Source organism: Vulpes lagopus, chromosome 7 (assembly GCF_018345385.1).
Source record: "Vulpes lagopus strain Blue_001 chromosome 7, ASM1834538v1, whole genome shotgun sequence".
Classification (NCBI taxonomy): Eukaryota; Metazoa; Chordata; class Mammalia; order Carnivora; family Canidae; genus Vulpes; species Vulpes lagopus.
This window is the reverse complement of record NC_054830.1, coordinates 81,949,827-81,964,867: the sequence shown is the minus strand read 5'-3', so window position 1 is coordinate 81,964,867 and position 15,041 is coordinate 81,949,827.

Sequence of the window (15,041 nt, the reverse complement as noted above, 5' to 3'; positions counted from 1 at the left end):
GCCCAGCTCTGTTCTGGGTGCTGCCAATAGTTCAAAAGAAAAAAGAAAAATCCCTGACTCAGTGCTTCACTATAGTAAATGATAAATAAACATCTACTGAGAAAACGAAAAGCGACAGGCTGGAGGTTAAGTCACCAGATATTCCAGACAGGCAAGAATTCCAGGCAAGGGATATGTGTGAACAACAGGCAGAGGGAAAACTGATTGCAAGGTAGACTCAAAGACCAGTTTGAGTGAAGAGAAAGTTCTTTGGGGGTCAATGTAGTGGAAGATGAGGTTACAGGGGTCAGTAGCATCTGATTATATAATGTCTTGAATACTAGGATAAAGAATTTATTTCCTCCTGTTACTAATCCCTCCTAAAATGCTCTTTCCTAAGGAACTGGAATGTCAGTAGGGTCTCTAGAAGTAGAAAAGCCTCCTCAGAGACACTGAGGAATTAAGTTCTAACGGTAGAATGGCAGGTGGAGGGGTAGATATTTTAGATGAGGAGGCCACCCCTTAGATCCTCTGCTGATATGTGGCGCCAGTTCTGCCAACTTGAGGGTGGGCCAGCTGTGGTCGCTAAATAAAGAATATTTTCACTGAGCCCTCACCGGCATGTCAATTTTTTTTTCTTTTTTACAGTAAGCTCTATGCGCAATGTGGGGCTTGAACTCACGACCTGGATCTCAAGAACTTCATGCTCTACCAACTGAACCAGCCAGGTGCCCCACGTGTCAATTTTTAAAAAAGATTTATTTATTCATTTGAGAGAGAGAGAGGAGAGGGAGAGAATATCCCAAGCAGACTCTGCGCTGATCTCAGAGCCCCTTGAGGGGCTCAATCCAAGAACCCCGAGATCATGACCCCAGCCAAAACCAAGAGTCCAGAGCTTAACCGACTATACCACCCAGGTGCCCCACCCACATGCCAATTTTTAATTACTGAGTGAACTTAAAACTTTCCTGCTGAGCTTCCAAGAACATACACGTGGTAGGTCACCAGGACAAATCTGCTCTGATAAACATTAGTATAATTCCTGGCCTGGCTATGGAAGAAAGTACACCTCTAGCACACTAGAGGAGGGAAAGAGGAGGCTTAACAACCTGTTCAGCTCAGACCTTCCCTGACAATCCCCCAGCCAAACATTAATCTCCCACCAGCCTGGGCGTGTTCAGGCCAAAGATAGTTCGCTATGGCTTTTTGCACAGAATGGCTACACCTGTTGGCTTCTTCCCGCACCGCCCCCTCACCCCTTTGGCCTTTTAAAGTAACATCAAATACCTTTTGGTTGAAGGATAAAACTACAGTGCTTCTCAACATTTCTGATTCCAGGCTCTGCCCTAGGGAAAATTGTGAAGTAGGTCATGTATCTGGGAAATGACTATGAGCTCATCAACTTCAACTTCCTGGCAGGCAAGGAAACATTAGCCTTATTTTAAAGAGGAGCTCTGAGGCCCAGAGAAATTAGCTGTTAAGCTTTCCTCTCCCTAAGCTGCCCCTTAAATAAAAAAATTGTTGTTGCCTACTAGATAAATGCTTGAGACTATATTAAGTGATGAGAGACAATGCATCATATTCTGTCTTCAAGGCTTTCATAATCTAGCCAGGGGACAGATATGTCAATTCTTTCCCTCCTCTAGCTTTATTGAGATCTAGGTGACATATAACATTGTGCAAATTTAAGACATATGATATGATGATTTGATACGCTGTTAAATGTTTATCAGGTTAGTCAACAAATCCTTTATCTCCTGTAATTACCATTTTGTTGTTGTAATGATGAGAACATTAAAGTTTTATTCTCACAACTTTCAGGTATGCAAATATAGTATTGTTGGGATCCCTGGGTGGCGCAGCGGTTTGGCGCCTGCCTTTGGCCCGGGCGCGACCCTGGAGACCCGGGATCGAATCCCACGTCGGGCTCCTGGTGCATGGAGCCTGCTTCTCCCTCTGCCTATGTCTCTGCCTCTCTCTCTCTGTGTGTGACTATCATAAATAAATAAAAATTAAAAAAAAAACAATATAGTATTGTTAACTGTAGTCACCCTGCTCTATCGTAGATCCTTGGTTCTTAATTCATCTTATGACTGAAAGTTTGTACCCTTTTTAAAAACATTTTATTTATTTATTCATGAGAGACACACACAGAGAGAGAGAGGCAGAGACCTAGGCAGAGGGAGAAGCAGGCTCCATGCAGGAAGCCCGATGTGGGACTCGATCCTGGGACTCCAGGATCATACCCTGAACCAAAGGCAGGCACTCAACCCTGAGCCACCCAGGCGTCCCAGATTTGTACCTTTTGACCAACATCTCCCCAGTGTAAATTCTTTAAGTGTATGGAAGTAGAGAATAAGTTATGCCAGAGGACAGCTCCGGTGGCGCAGCGGTTTGGCGCTGCCTGCAGCCTGGGGTGTGATCCTGGAAACCCGGGATAGAGTCCCACATCGGGCTCCCTGCATGGAGCCTGCTTCTCCCTCTGTGTCTCTGCCTCTCTCTGTGTGTCTATGAATAAATAAATAAAATCTTTAAAAAAAGAAAGTTATGCCAATGGAAATGAGGCACCAACTAAGACACCAGAAAGGAGAAACTATACAAACAGGATGTGAAAAGATGGTAATTTCTCTGGGTTAAAAAGGAATAGAAGGGCATTCCTTATAGGGACTGTAGCATGGGTAAAGGTCTGCAGAGAGGACAGTGTAGATAGAGCAAGTTTGGGGAAAGGGTAAATGGCCTGGTAAGGTATTGGGTATGGGGGTAAGAATGGAGTGATAGAGATGAAACTGGAAACATGAAGGGCCTAGATAAAATTTGGAATTTTATCTTAAAGGCTGGAAGACATGTCAGAGATGTAAGCCAAAATCTGTTTATTATTATTTATTATTATGTTATTTAAATATTTAATTTATTTATTTGATAGAGGGGAGAGAGAACACAAGCAGGGAGGAGGGTCAGAGGGAGAAGGAGAAGCAGGCTCCCCACTGAGCAAGGAGCCCAAGGTGCCAGGGGAGGCTCAATTCTAGGACCCTGGGATTGTGACCTGAGCTGAAGATAGAAGCTTAACTGACTGAGCTACCAGGGCACCCCAGAAGTATGTTTTTTTAAAAATAATAATTATGGTGGCATCGTGAAGGATGATGAAAATGATAATGTTAGGGACATTCCCACTATCCTCATCCCCAATCAGGAGATTTCAGACCTCCCTGAACAATTTACCCCTTTATCCAACCTTCCTCCAGATTTCTTTAGACAAGGCATGAGTCTAACAGCAGTTCAAGTAGTGCTCACCTCCTACTTCTCCTTACCAAAATTTAGTCAGGCTCTTTAGGTGGCAAGGAACTAAATACCGCTAAAATCACCATTCATTTATTCAAGAAGCATTTATTGAGTTCATTATACATTGTCTTCATGGAGCTTGCAGTCCAGTAAGGAAATCAGAGTAGGCTGAAGCTGGCTCCTGTAGGTTCATGAGAGCCAATTACTAACTTTTCAGGAATTCTGCAGGTTGTCAAAAATTAAATTAATATACATAAAATTAAATAAGGTATACTAAAAATAAAAGTGAAAAATACTCAAATTCATTCCATTCAAATAATTTGACTATTATCTGTGCTGTTGTATCTGTCCAGTGGAAAACTATATACTACTGTGCATTTCTTCCTAACTTGTATTCAGTGACATCATGTTCTGTAGCTTGAAATAGGCTATGTTGGGATTAACTACACAATAGGAATCAGCAAATGCTACAAATCAGGGCTTGTTTTGTTCATTGTCACTTAAGAAAGTGACAGAAAATATGTTAATAATGCAAATTAAATTTAAAAGTGTGTCATGTCCGGACGCCTGGGTTGCTCACTGGTTGAGCATCTGCCTTCTGCTCAGGTAGTGATTCCGCAGCCCCTGGATCAAGTCCCGCATTGGGCTCCCTACATGGAGCCTGCTTCTCCTTCTGCCTCTGCCTCTGTCTCTGCCTTTTTCTGTATCTCTTATGAATACATAAATAAAATCTTTTTTAAAAAAGTATGTCATGTCTGTAGCTATTACACTGTGAATACAGCAAATATTAAATATATTTTCCCAAAATTCAAAAGTTATTATTCAATTCAGCAAGGAAGCTGCTCACTTAACTGGTGAATAAATGAGTTCTTACACTTTCACCTTACTTTACAGTGTAATAAAGTACATATTTGGTCCATGGTTCTTGACACAGAGCTTTAAAACCTTTGCAATTTCCCAAGCGATAGGAATGTCTTTTGTTATTCAGAACAAGTCTTTTTTTCTTTCAACTGAGTTTATGCTAATAGTGAATTAGCGTCCCTACATAGCCTCAGGATGGGGCTGATTACCAGAAAGACCTAGTGATATAGAGGGTTTGACTCTTAGCTCCACCCACCAACCAAAGGGCCAAAGGGAAGATTTGATGAGCTGCATCCATCTGCCAGGAAGGTAGCATACTCCAGTTCCACTCTTATACTCAAGGCCCCTCCTGGGACCTCACCCTCAGCACCTCTTCATCTGTAGCCTTTTTTTTTTTTTTTTAAAGATTTTATTTATGAGGAGTGCCTGGGTGGCTCAGTGGTCGAGCATCTGCCTTTGGCTCAGGGCATGGTTCCGCAGTCCCAGGATCGAGTCCCACATTGAGCTCCCCTCAGGGAGCCTGCTTCTCCTTCTGCCTGTGTCTCTGCCTCTCTCTCTGTGTCTCTCACGAATAAATAAATAACATCTTTTAAAAATTTTTATTTATGTATTCTTGAGAGACACACAGAGAGAGAGGCAGAGACACAGGCAGAGAGGGAGAAGCAGGCTCCCTGCAGGGAGCCCGATGTGAGACTCCATCCCGCATGCCCCGAGCCAAAGGCAGGTACTCAACTGCTGAGCCACCAAGGCGTCCCTCATCTGTAGCCTTTAAAATATTCTTTATAGGGCAGCCTGGGAGGCTCAGCGGTTTAGCGCCGCCTTCAGTCCAGGGTGTGATCCTGGAGACCAGGGGTCAATTCCCACATCAGGCTCCCTGCATGGAGCCTGCTTCTCCCTCTGCCTCTCTCTCTCTCTCTCTCTCTCTCTGTGTGTGTGTGTGTGTGTGTGTCTCATGAATAAATAAATAAAATATTTAAAAAATAAAAAATAAAATATTCTTTATAAGGGCGCTTGGGTGGCTTAGTGGTTAAGTATCTGCCTTTGGCTCTGGGCCTGATCCCAGGGTCCTGGGATTGAATCCTGCATCGGGCTCCCCACAGGGAGCCTGCTTCTCCCTCTGCCTACATCTCTACCTCTCTGTGTGTCTCTCATGAATAAATAGAAAAAATCTTTATATATATATATTATATATATATCCTTTATAATAAACTGATAAACGTAAGTAAATGTTTCCCTGAGTTTTGTGAGCTATTCTAACAGATCACTGAACCCAAGGAGGAGGTCCTAGGAACCTCTGATTTACAGCAGGTTGGTCAAAAGCGGAAGTGACAATCTGGACTTTCAATTGGCATCTGAAGTCGGGTCAGTCTTGCGGAAGTGACACAGGTATATAGTGTCAAAATTGAGTTAAATGGTAGGATACCTAGTCTGTATATACCTGAAAATTAAAGAATCTCTTGGTGGTGCAGAAAACACGCCACCCATAAGTGAAAATGTCAGCCACATTTATGTTGGAACCACATTTATTAGTTGCAAAGATAGATTAGTTATGGTTCTAAGAGTTTGGCAAATATCAACAAACGCTTTCAGTGAAAATACGGAATTTACAATAAAGAGTATGTTTTGCTATTATTTGCAAATTGTGTTTTATATATCTTCATATCAATAAAATTTATAAATACAATTATGTGTGTATGTCTATGCATTCATACTTTTCAGAGAGCTAGTTGCTAAACATTTTACCAGCACAACCACTGGGAGAAACAGACAATAAACAAAGATAATATAATGTGAGGTGTTAAGGACTAGGAAGAAATCATAAAGCTGGGATCCCTGGGTGGCTCAGAGGTTTAGCACCTGCCTTTGGCCTAGGTCGTGATCCTGGAGTCCCAGGATCAAATCCCACATAGGGCTCCCTGCATGGAGCTGCTTCTCCCTCTGCCTGTGTCTCTGCCTCTCTCTGTGTGTGTCTCTCATGAGTAGATAAATAAAATCTTTATAAAAAAATCAGAAAGCCGTTAGGGGAGGGCAGGCTGGGAGCCATGGTGGAAATTTATTGATTAGAGGCTTGAATGAACGTTCTTCAGTCAAGAAAATGTTCTATGCCTTATTTGGTGAGGTGATTGCCTAGGTGTATACACTGCCAAAATGCAATCGATCAACTGAGTATTTAATAACTGCATGTTACTTTACATAAATTATACTTAAGCACACATACCTTCCATTGGAAATGATCATTTATTGATATGAGAAAGACTTAAGAAAAAAGGGATTTACTTTATTTTTGTTTGTTTTTTTAATAACTCTACATTGAATGTGGGGCTCAAACTCAAGGGTTGAGATCAAGAATTGCATGTTCTTCCAACTGAGCCAGCCAGGAGCCCTCAAAGGATTTTTTTTTTTTTTTTTTTCCTCAAAGGATTTTAGTTTAAAGTTTACACATGGAGATGTCTGGATGGCTTAGTGGTTGAGCATCTGACCTTGGCTCGGGTTGTGATCCCGGAGTCCTGGGATTGAGTCCCCCATCAGGCTCCCCTTGAGAAGCCTGTTTCTCCCTCTGCCTATGTCTCTGCCTCTCTCTGTGTGTCTCTGATAAATAAATAAATCTTTAAAAAATTTTTTTTAAATAAACAAAGGTTACACATGATTAGGAATACCATCCGTTTGGAAGCTATTGAGATCCATGGCTGTTCTGAGGGTAATTCTCCCATCTCTCTCATGGGGTTTCTGCATCTCCCTAAGCCTCTGTATCTACATCACTTTTTTAAAAAAATAAATTTTATTGGAACACCTGGGTGGTTCAGTGGTTGAGTGTCTGCCTTTGGCTCAGGGCATGATCTCATCCCACACTGGGCTCCCTGTGAGGAGCCTGCTTCTCCCTCTATGTCTCTGCCTCTCTCTGTGTATCTCTTATGAATAAATAAATTTTAAAAATTTTGTAAAATTAAGTTTATTAATTTATTTGAGAGAGAAAGAGAGCATCAGTGTGGGGAGAGGCAGAGGGAGAGGGAGAAGCAGACTCCCGCTGAGCAGGGTGCCCCACCTGGGGACCTGGGGCTTGATCCTAGGACCCTGAAATCATGACCTGAGCCGAAGGCAGATGCTTAACCAACTGAGCCACCCCTACATCACTTTCTTAAGTCTTGATAATCAAGAAAACAAGCCCTGGTTTGTAGCATTTGTTGATTTCTGTGACATAAATACTACTATACCTATTTCAAGCTACAGGACACCTCAAGCTACATCTAGTTACAATTTAATCCTGGTGGTAAAGTGAGGTAATGGAGAACACAGACTCCAGTGCAGGAAAGTTTCTTTGCCCAGTGAGTCTGTTTCCTCACTTGTAAAATGAAATGATAATAAGTAATACTTCCTCCATAGGGTTGTTGTGAGGATTTAATGAATTGATATATGAAAAGCACTGAGAGCCCAGCATTATGGACATTTTAACTGTTATTAGCTCTGTTCTTAATTTATTTGTGTGACCTTGCACAAGACCCTTCCTCTTTCTGAATCTTCCTTTATTTGTAAAACAAAGAAGTTTATTATATATAATCTTTGAAGTCTTTCCAGCTCTAGAAATCTTAGGGCCATCCATGACTCTAGTTAAAGAGAAATCTTGGTCTCCTTTCTGGTTTTTATTTTTTATTTTTTTTCCTTTCTGGTTTTTAAATGCTTTCCTGAAATCACAGGGATAAGGTACCTGAGTGGTACAAGGGAGAGCCAGGTGAATTCTGTCCAAAATAACTTCAGCCCAATGTGCAGAGTTAAAATTAACAGTCAGCCTTGGTCTCAGCCAAGGAAAACTTCTTCAGGGCCAAAAGTTTCCAGCATTTGGGATTCCCTTGCTCTAACTGGCAGCTCCAGGTGCTGGTCAGTTCTCGATGCCTCATTTGTATGCCTGCCAGGTGCCTTTGCTTAGGAACTTCCTGATTCTCCCCTGCTAAGGAGGTACTGAGGGAAATGTCTTTTCTTTTCTTTTCTTTTCTTTTCTTTTCTTTTCTTTTCTTTTCTTTTCTTTTCTTTTCTTTTCTTTTCTTTTCTTTTCTTTTCTTTTCTTTTCTTTTCTTTCTTTTCTTTTTTCTTTTCTTTTCTTTTCTTTTTTTATTATTTTTATTTTTTTTCTTTTCTTTTCTTTTCTTTTCTTTTTTTCTTTTCTTTTCTTTTTTTCGTTTCTTTTCTTTTCTTTTCTTTTCTTTTTCTTTTTAAAAATATTTTATTTATTTATTCATGAGAGACACACAGAGAGAGGCAGAGACATAGGCTGAAGGAGAAGCAGACTCCCTGCAAGGAGCCTGATGTGGGAGTCTGATCCTGGGATCACGTCCTGGGCCAAAGGCAGACACTCAACCGCTGAGCCACCCAGGGTGGCATATATCCTTTTCTTTGTTTTAATGGAGAGAAACAGAAATAAAAAGAAGGAAACAAATACAGAGAGAAACTAGATATATAGAAATAGATTAAAAAAAAAAAAAAAAAAAACAGAAATTGGGCAGCCCAGGTGGCTCAGTGGTTTAGTGTTGCCTTCAGCCCAGGGCCTGATCATGGAGACCTGGGATCAAGTCCCATGTCAGGCTCCCTCCATGGAGCCTGCTTCTACCTCTGCCTGTGTCTCTGCCTCTCTCTCTCTCTCTCTCTCTCTCTCTCTTTGTGTGTGTCTCTCATGAATAAACAAATAAAATCTTAAAAAAAAAAAATACAGAAATTGAGAAAAAAAACACTAGGAGAAAATATCCCTACATTTTCTTCTTTTTTAAAGATTGTATTTATTTATTTGCGAGACAGAGAGTGAGTGAGAGAGCATGGGGGGAGGGGCCAAGGGAGAGAAAGCAGATTCCCACAGAGCAGGGAGCCCAATGTGGCACCTGATCCCAGGACCCAGTGATCATGACCTGAGCTGATGGCAGACGCTTAACAGACTGAGTCACGCAGGTGCCTCCCTCCCTTTTTTTTTCTTTTTAAGATTTTTGTTTATTTATTTTGAGAGAGAGAGGGCATGAGCGGGGTTGGGAGAGTAGGGCAAAGGAGGAGGTGCAGGGGTAAAGGGAGAGAGAGAATCTCAAGCAAACTCCATTCTGAGCACAGAGCCCCATACGGGGCTCAATCCCACAACCCCAAGATCACGACCTGAGCCAAGAGCCAGAGTCAGATGCTTAACTGACTGAGCCACCCAGATACCCCTTTCCTCCTACATTTTCTAAGAGAAGACAAATACAAACAGAGCTAAAGATAAAACCAATTCTTACCACAACTTTAGAGAATTTCTTGGAAAGACTATGTTTGAAATAAATATGTATGCAGCATAGATGGAGGCATTTCTTGCCTTTTTTCCCTACCAATTCCTAAGTCTGGGGTAACTCCCTAACCCCTATACCCAGATGCCCAATGACATAATTCTACATAATCTTCCATGCAGGCCCATGTTTTCCTGGTTGAATTCTGTAGCTATACTTATCACCTTAGAACCAAAGATTCTGAGAGCTGAAAGTGATCTCAGAATACTTCTCTTCTCCCTGGAGTATTTTACATATGAGGAAACTGAGGCTCAGAAAGATTGGGTTACTTGTCAAGATCCCACAGACAAGTGACAGAGCGAGGTTAGGTGGTAATTCATATATCCTTGTGGTATCTGTCCTATCTTTCAGGGTTCTAACAAAAAGGGATAACTGAAGAGAGGGTTTTTGTTTTGTTTTGTTTTCTGAAGAGAGTTTAATAAAGGAAAGGCAACAAGAGATGGTATAACATCCCAGGACTAGCGGCAGTAGGGAAATGTGATCATCACTACTGGATTTGAGGGGACAACAGGAAGACAGAGTATATGGAAGGGACACTCACAGGGGTCTGCAGGGACCCTGCTTTTAGGAAGGTTGAGTGTATGATGGGGAATAAAGACTCTAACATGCCTTCTTCCTCGTCTCCATTGGCTAAACATAATCAAAAGCCAAGGACAAGGAACCCTGTTGTTAAGAGACCAAACAGAAGCACTGAGGAGCTCAGAAAGCAGATCTTGAGGGGTACAAGGAAAAAACACCTCTTATCATTTTATTTACCAGAATTTCAAACAATGCTGTTTAGGGCTACCTAATTTCACCTTGAAGTGTACAACACAGCAAACCACCAGGAACATAAGCTACAATAGGAGTCAAGAAAGCTGCAAGTTAGGGCACTGAGGTGTTATATACTGTTGGAAGCAGAAGACTGGATGGGTGAATGTGAGTTTCCAGGGGGTGCTCTGCTTCTCAGCCCAGCAGTGACTTCCCAGGGACCTGGTGGATTCCGACAGCAGCTCAGGTCCTGACCTTAGGAACCTGAATCTAGTCTTACAGAGGGTGTATCCTGACCAGAGATGACTGCTCTTAGAGAGTGGCACAGTGGTGACGGGCGGGAAGACTTGTCTAAGAGCACAACTTCCAGGAGAATCAGAAGTGATGCTAACTATAGGAGAGGCTGGAGTCTCTGTTCTGGGACCTGTGAGGAGATAGGTTGGTGGAAACTCAGGGAAGCTGGGGGGACCCTCTCCTCCCTCAGAAAAAAGTTACCTCTTCAGGGATTTCCTGACGTCATAGTAACCTTTGGCTGTATCTCCTCTCCTCTTCCCCCATCCCTCCAGCTCCTTTCCCTGAAGCTAAAGGAGTCTGGGGTGGAGTCAAGACTCTCAGAAGCCAGTTAAACCGGTTCCTGCAGGCCTGAACATGCCCTGCTGAGGAATAGCCCCTGCAGAAAACTAGTGTCCCCAAACTGTAGCCACAGCCAGCTGCAAAAGGTGCAGAGAGCTGGGATAGGGAAAGGACTCAGGGAAAATACAAACCAGCACCTCACTCCAAACACAGGTGAACCCAACCAGAGCTGGACATACTGAGGCCTTGACAGGGGGGAAAAGCTGCTGCTGGCCACACTGTAACCCTGGTCAGTGACGGCAGAAGTATGAGAAGTATGAGTAGCAATGCCCTTCTCCAGTTTTATCAGCTCAGCTCCTAGCAGAGTTCTTAGTGCTAAGAAGCTGCCTCTCAGTGTCTCAGAGAGCCCAGAACTCTCTCCAGTGTTTCTTAGGTCCCTGTGTCTTGGGGGAAGGGCCACACATGGATTCTTAACTCCACCACGGGCAGTCTGGCTAAGCCTCTCACCTCTCTGTGGTTAAAAGCAGAGGCTACAACCAGGAGGGGTAAAGAAGCTCATGGTTCCTGCTAAGAGGTAAAAGCCTGGCTGGGGGTGGGGGTGGGGGGAAGTCTGCTGGATGCTGGAGCTGGAGGACTTGAAGCTTTTCGTCAAAGTGAATACCAGCTAGTCTCCATGCTCCTGGATGCACCATAGTCACAATTATTTGGACTGAGCTTAAGTGACGGACATCTCCCATTTCTCTGGGACTGTGAAATCTCAACAGATGGCTCAGGCTGTTGGTAGCTGTGGGAATGCTTTACAGTTGTGCTCTATTTCAAAGCACCTTCATATCCCTTATCGCTGAATTTCACAAATCAGCCCAGAGAGATTCAAACAGCTTACAGCCAAAGAGCTGGTTAATTATTAGAGACAGGATTGAACTAAGAACATCAACCTCAGATCCAGTGGTCTTTCTCCAAGCTGCCTCCTATCTAACTTTAAACCACATATGCATGCACACATATACACAGACTTTTGAGAAGTTGTGTACATATTCTTTTGTAAATAATCTGTTCATAAATATAAAGGGAAGCTTGGTTCAAGGATTGCTACTCTGAAAATTTCATTATAGCAAACTCCCCCAACAATCCTCCTTCAAGACATTACAGCTCTGCCTGTCCTCTTTCCCTCCTTAAAAAACGTATATTGTGGGGGATCCCTGGGTGGCTCAGCGGTTTAGCATCTGCCTTCAGCCCAGGGCTTGATCCTGGGGTCCCGGGATAGAGTCCCACGTCAGGCTCCCTACAGATAGCCTGCTTCTCCCTCTGCCTGTGTTTCTGCCTCTCTCTGTGTCTCTCATGAATTAGCGAATAAGATCTTAAAAAAAAAAAAAAAGTATTGTGCATATCTTTGCTCACACTCCATAGTGAATTTATGCAGGGGTGATACCGCCAGAGTTTGGGAACTAAGTTCTGGCTCCCCCTACTGGGTGTATGATGGATTCATTGGTCCAAAGGAGAATCTACCCAGGCTCCCCAGAAGTTTCTGGGTCTCTCAGGAAAATTCTGTATTTTCTTGTGCTTGGAAAAAAAACAGAAAGCAAGGATCCCTATGGAGGGGTGTGATCATGGACGATTTTCTAGAAGATTAGGACCCAAGCTTAAAGGATTTTGATAGGAGTTTGTTATAATTTTTTTGATTGAGAGCAGTTTTGACAAGGAAGGTACTCTGTAAGTTGAGAGGATGAATGAGCCAGCTGCCCTAAGCAGAAAGTTCATACCAAAAGAAAAGGAACTGATGAATTGTTTAGTTGTTGTTGCTGTTTTTGAAGTAGGCTCTATGCCAATGTGGGGCTCACACTTTTTTTTTAAAGATCCTATTTATTTATTCATGAGAGACACAGAGAGAGAGAGAGGGAGGGAGAGAGAGAGAGGCAGAGACATAGGTAGAGGTAGAAGCAGGCTCTGTGCAGGGAGCCGGACATGAGACTCGATCCCAGGTCTCCAGGATCACACCCTGGGCTGAAGGCGGCACTAAACCACTGAGCCATCTGGGCTGCTCTCTCTCTCTCTCTCTCTCTCTCTCTCTCTCTCTCTCTCTTTCTCTCTCTCTCTCTCTTTTTTTTTTTTTTTTTTTAAGATTTTACTTACTTATTCATGAGAGACACAGAGAGACAGAGGCAGAGACAGAGGCGAAAAGAGAAGCAGGCTCCATGCAGGAAACCTGATGTGGGACTCCATCCTGGGACTCTGGGATCATGCCCTGAGCCAAAGGCTGACACTCAACCACGGAGCCACCCAGGCATCCTGGGGCTCAAACTCTTGACCTTGAGATCAAGAGTCATGTGTTTTATTGATTGATCCAGCCAGGTGAATGAATGAATGAGTGAATGAATGAAAACATAACCACAATATCATCATTATATCTAGAAAATAACAATCATTACTTAAAAAAATTTTTTTAAACAATTATTACTTTCAGGGACACCTGGGTGGCTCAGCGATTGAGTGTCTGCCTTCAGTTCAGGGCGTGATATCAGGGTCCAGGGATGGAGTCCTGAGTAGGGCTCCTTGCAGGAAGCCTGCTTCTCCCCCAGCCTATGTCTCTGCCTCCCTATCTGTGTTTCTCATGAATAAATAAAATAAAATAAATAATAAAATTTAAAAAAACAGTTATTTGGGGTTCTTTTTTAAAGTAATCTCTATCGGGCAGCCGGGCTGGCTCAGCAGTTTAGCGCCTCCTTCAGCTCAGGGTCTGATCCTAGAGACTTGGGATCGAGTCCCACATTGGGCTTCCTGCATGGAGCCTGCTTCTCCCTCTGCCTGTGTCTCTGCCTCTCTCTCTCTCTTCCTCTCTCTGTGTGTTTCTCATGAATAAATAAATAAAATCTTAAAAATATATAAAAAAATAAACTAATCTCTATGCGCAATGTGGGGCTTAAACTCATGACCTTGAGCTTAAGAGCTGCATGCCCTACTGACTGAGCCAGCCAGGTGCCCCAACAATCATTATTAGCTAAAATCCAGTCAGTATTTTCTTTTTACAGTAGCATTGTTTTACATTATTCTGAATCTGGATGTGAACACCATGTATGTATTAATTTGCTTGATATGTTTATCTCAAGTCTCCATTAATCTATTACAGTTGTCTTTCTTCTTGCTATTTGTTTTTTGGGAAAAAAAAAAAAAAAAGTCATTTCCCCTGTATCCTGGATTTGATTGTTTGCATTCCCATTATACCATTAATATGTTCCTCTAGCTGCTGTATTTTTTTAATTTTATTTTATTTTATTTTATTTTTGCTGCTGTATTTTCTTAGAACAGATCCATGCTTGTTTATTTTTTTAAAAAATAACTTATTTATTCACGAGAGACACACAGAGAGAGGCAGAAACATAGGCAGGGGGAGAAGCAGGTTCCATGCAGGAAGCCTGATGGGAATTCTAACCTGGGACCAGGATCATGCCCTGAGCCAAAGGCATTTGCTCAACCACTGAGCCACCCAGGCATCCTAAGGTGGTCTCTCTTTTTGTGATGAGACTGATCTGCAAATATTTTATTTTTTTAAATGTTTAAAATTTATTTTTTAAAGATTTTATCCATCTACTCATGAGAGACACAAGAGGCAGAGACACAGGCAGAGGGAGAAGCAGACTCTATGCAGGGAGCCCGATGTGGGACTTGACCATGGGACCACGGGATCATGCCCTGAGCCAAAGGCAGAGGCTCAACCACTGAGCCACTCAGGCATCTCACCTGCAAATATTTTAGGTAGGCTCCACACCTAGAGTGGAGCCTTACGTGGGGCTTTAGTATATGTGCTGCCAAAGCACTCACATGGGGCTTTAACTCACGACCTTAAGATCAAGACCTGAACTGAGATCATGAGTCAGATGCTTGGGGTGCCTGGGTGGCTCAGTCCATTAAGTGACCGTCTCTTGATTTTGGTTCAAGTCATGATATCAGGGCTGAGATTGAGCCCTGCATTTGGCTCCTCACTCAGTGTGGAGTCTGCTTAAAATTTTCTTGCTCTCCCTCTGCCTCCACCTCACACTTGTGCATGTGCTCTCTCTCTAATAAATAAGCCTTAAAAAAAAAAATAGCTGTATGTTTAACTGAACAAATCACCCAGGCACCACATAACCGGCAAATACTTTATTTATTTATTTATTTATTTATTTATTTTTATTATTATTAATTAATTTATTTAAAAATATTTTATTTATTTATTCATGAGAAACACACAGAGAGAGGAAGAGACATAGAGGGAGAAGCAGGCTCCCTGCAGGGAGCCCGATGTGGGACTCAGTTCCAGGATCCCAGGAT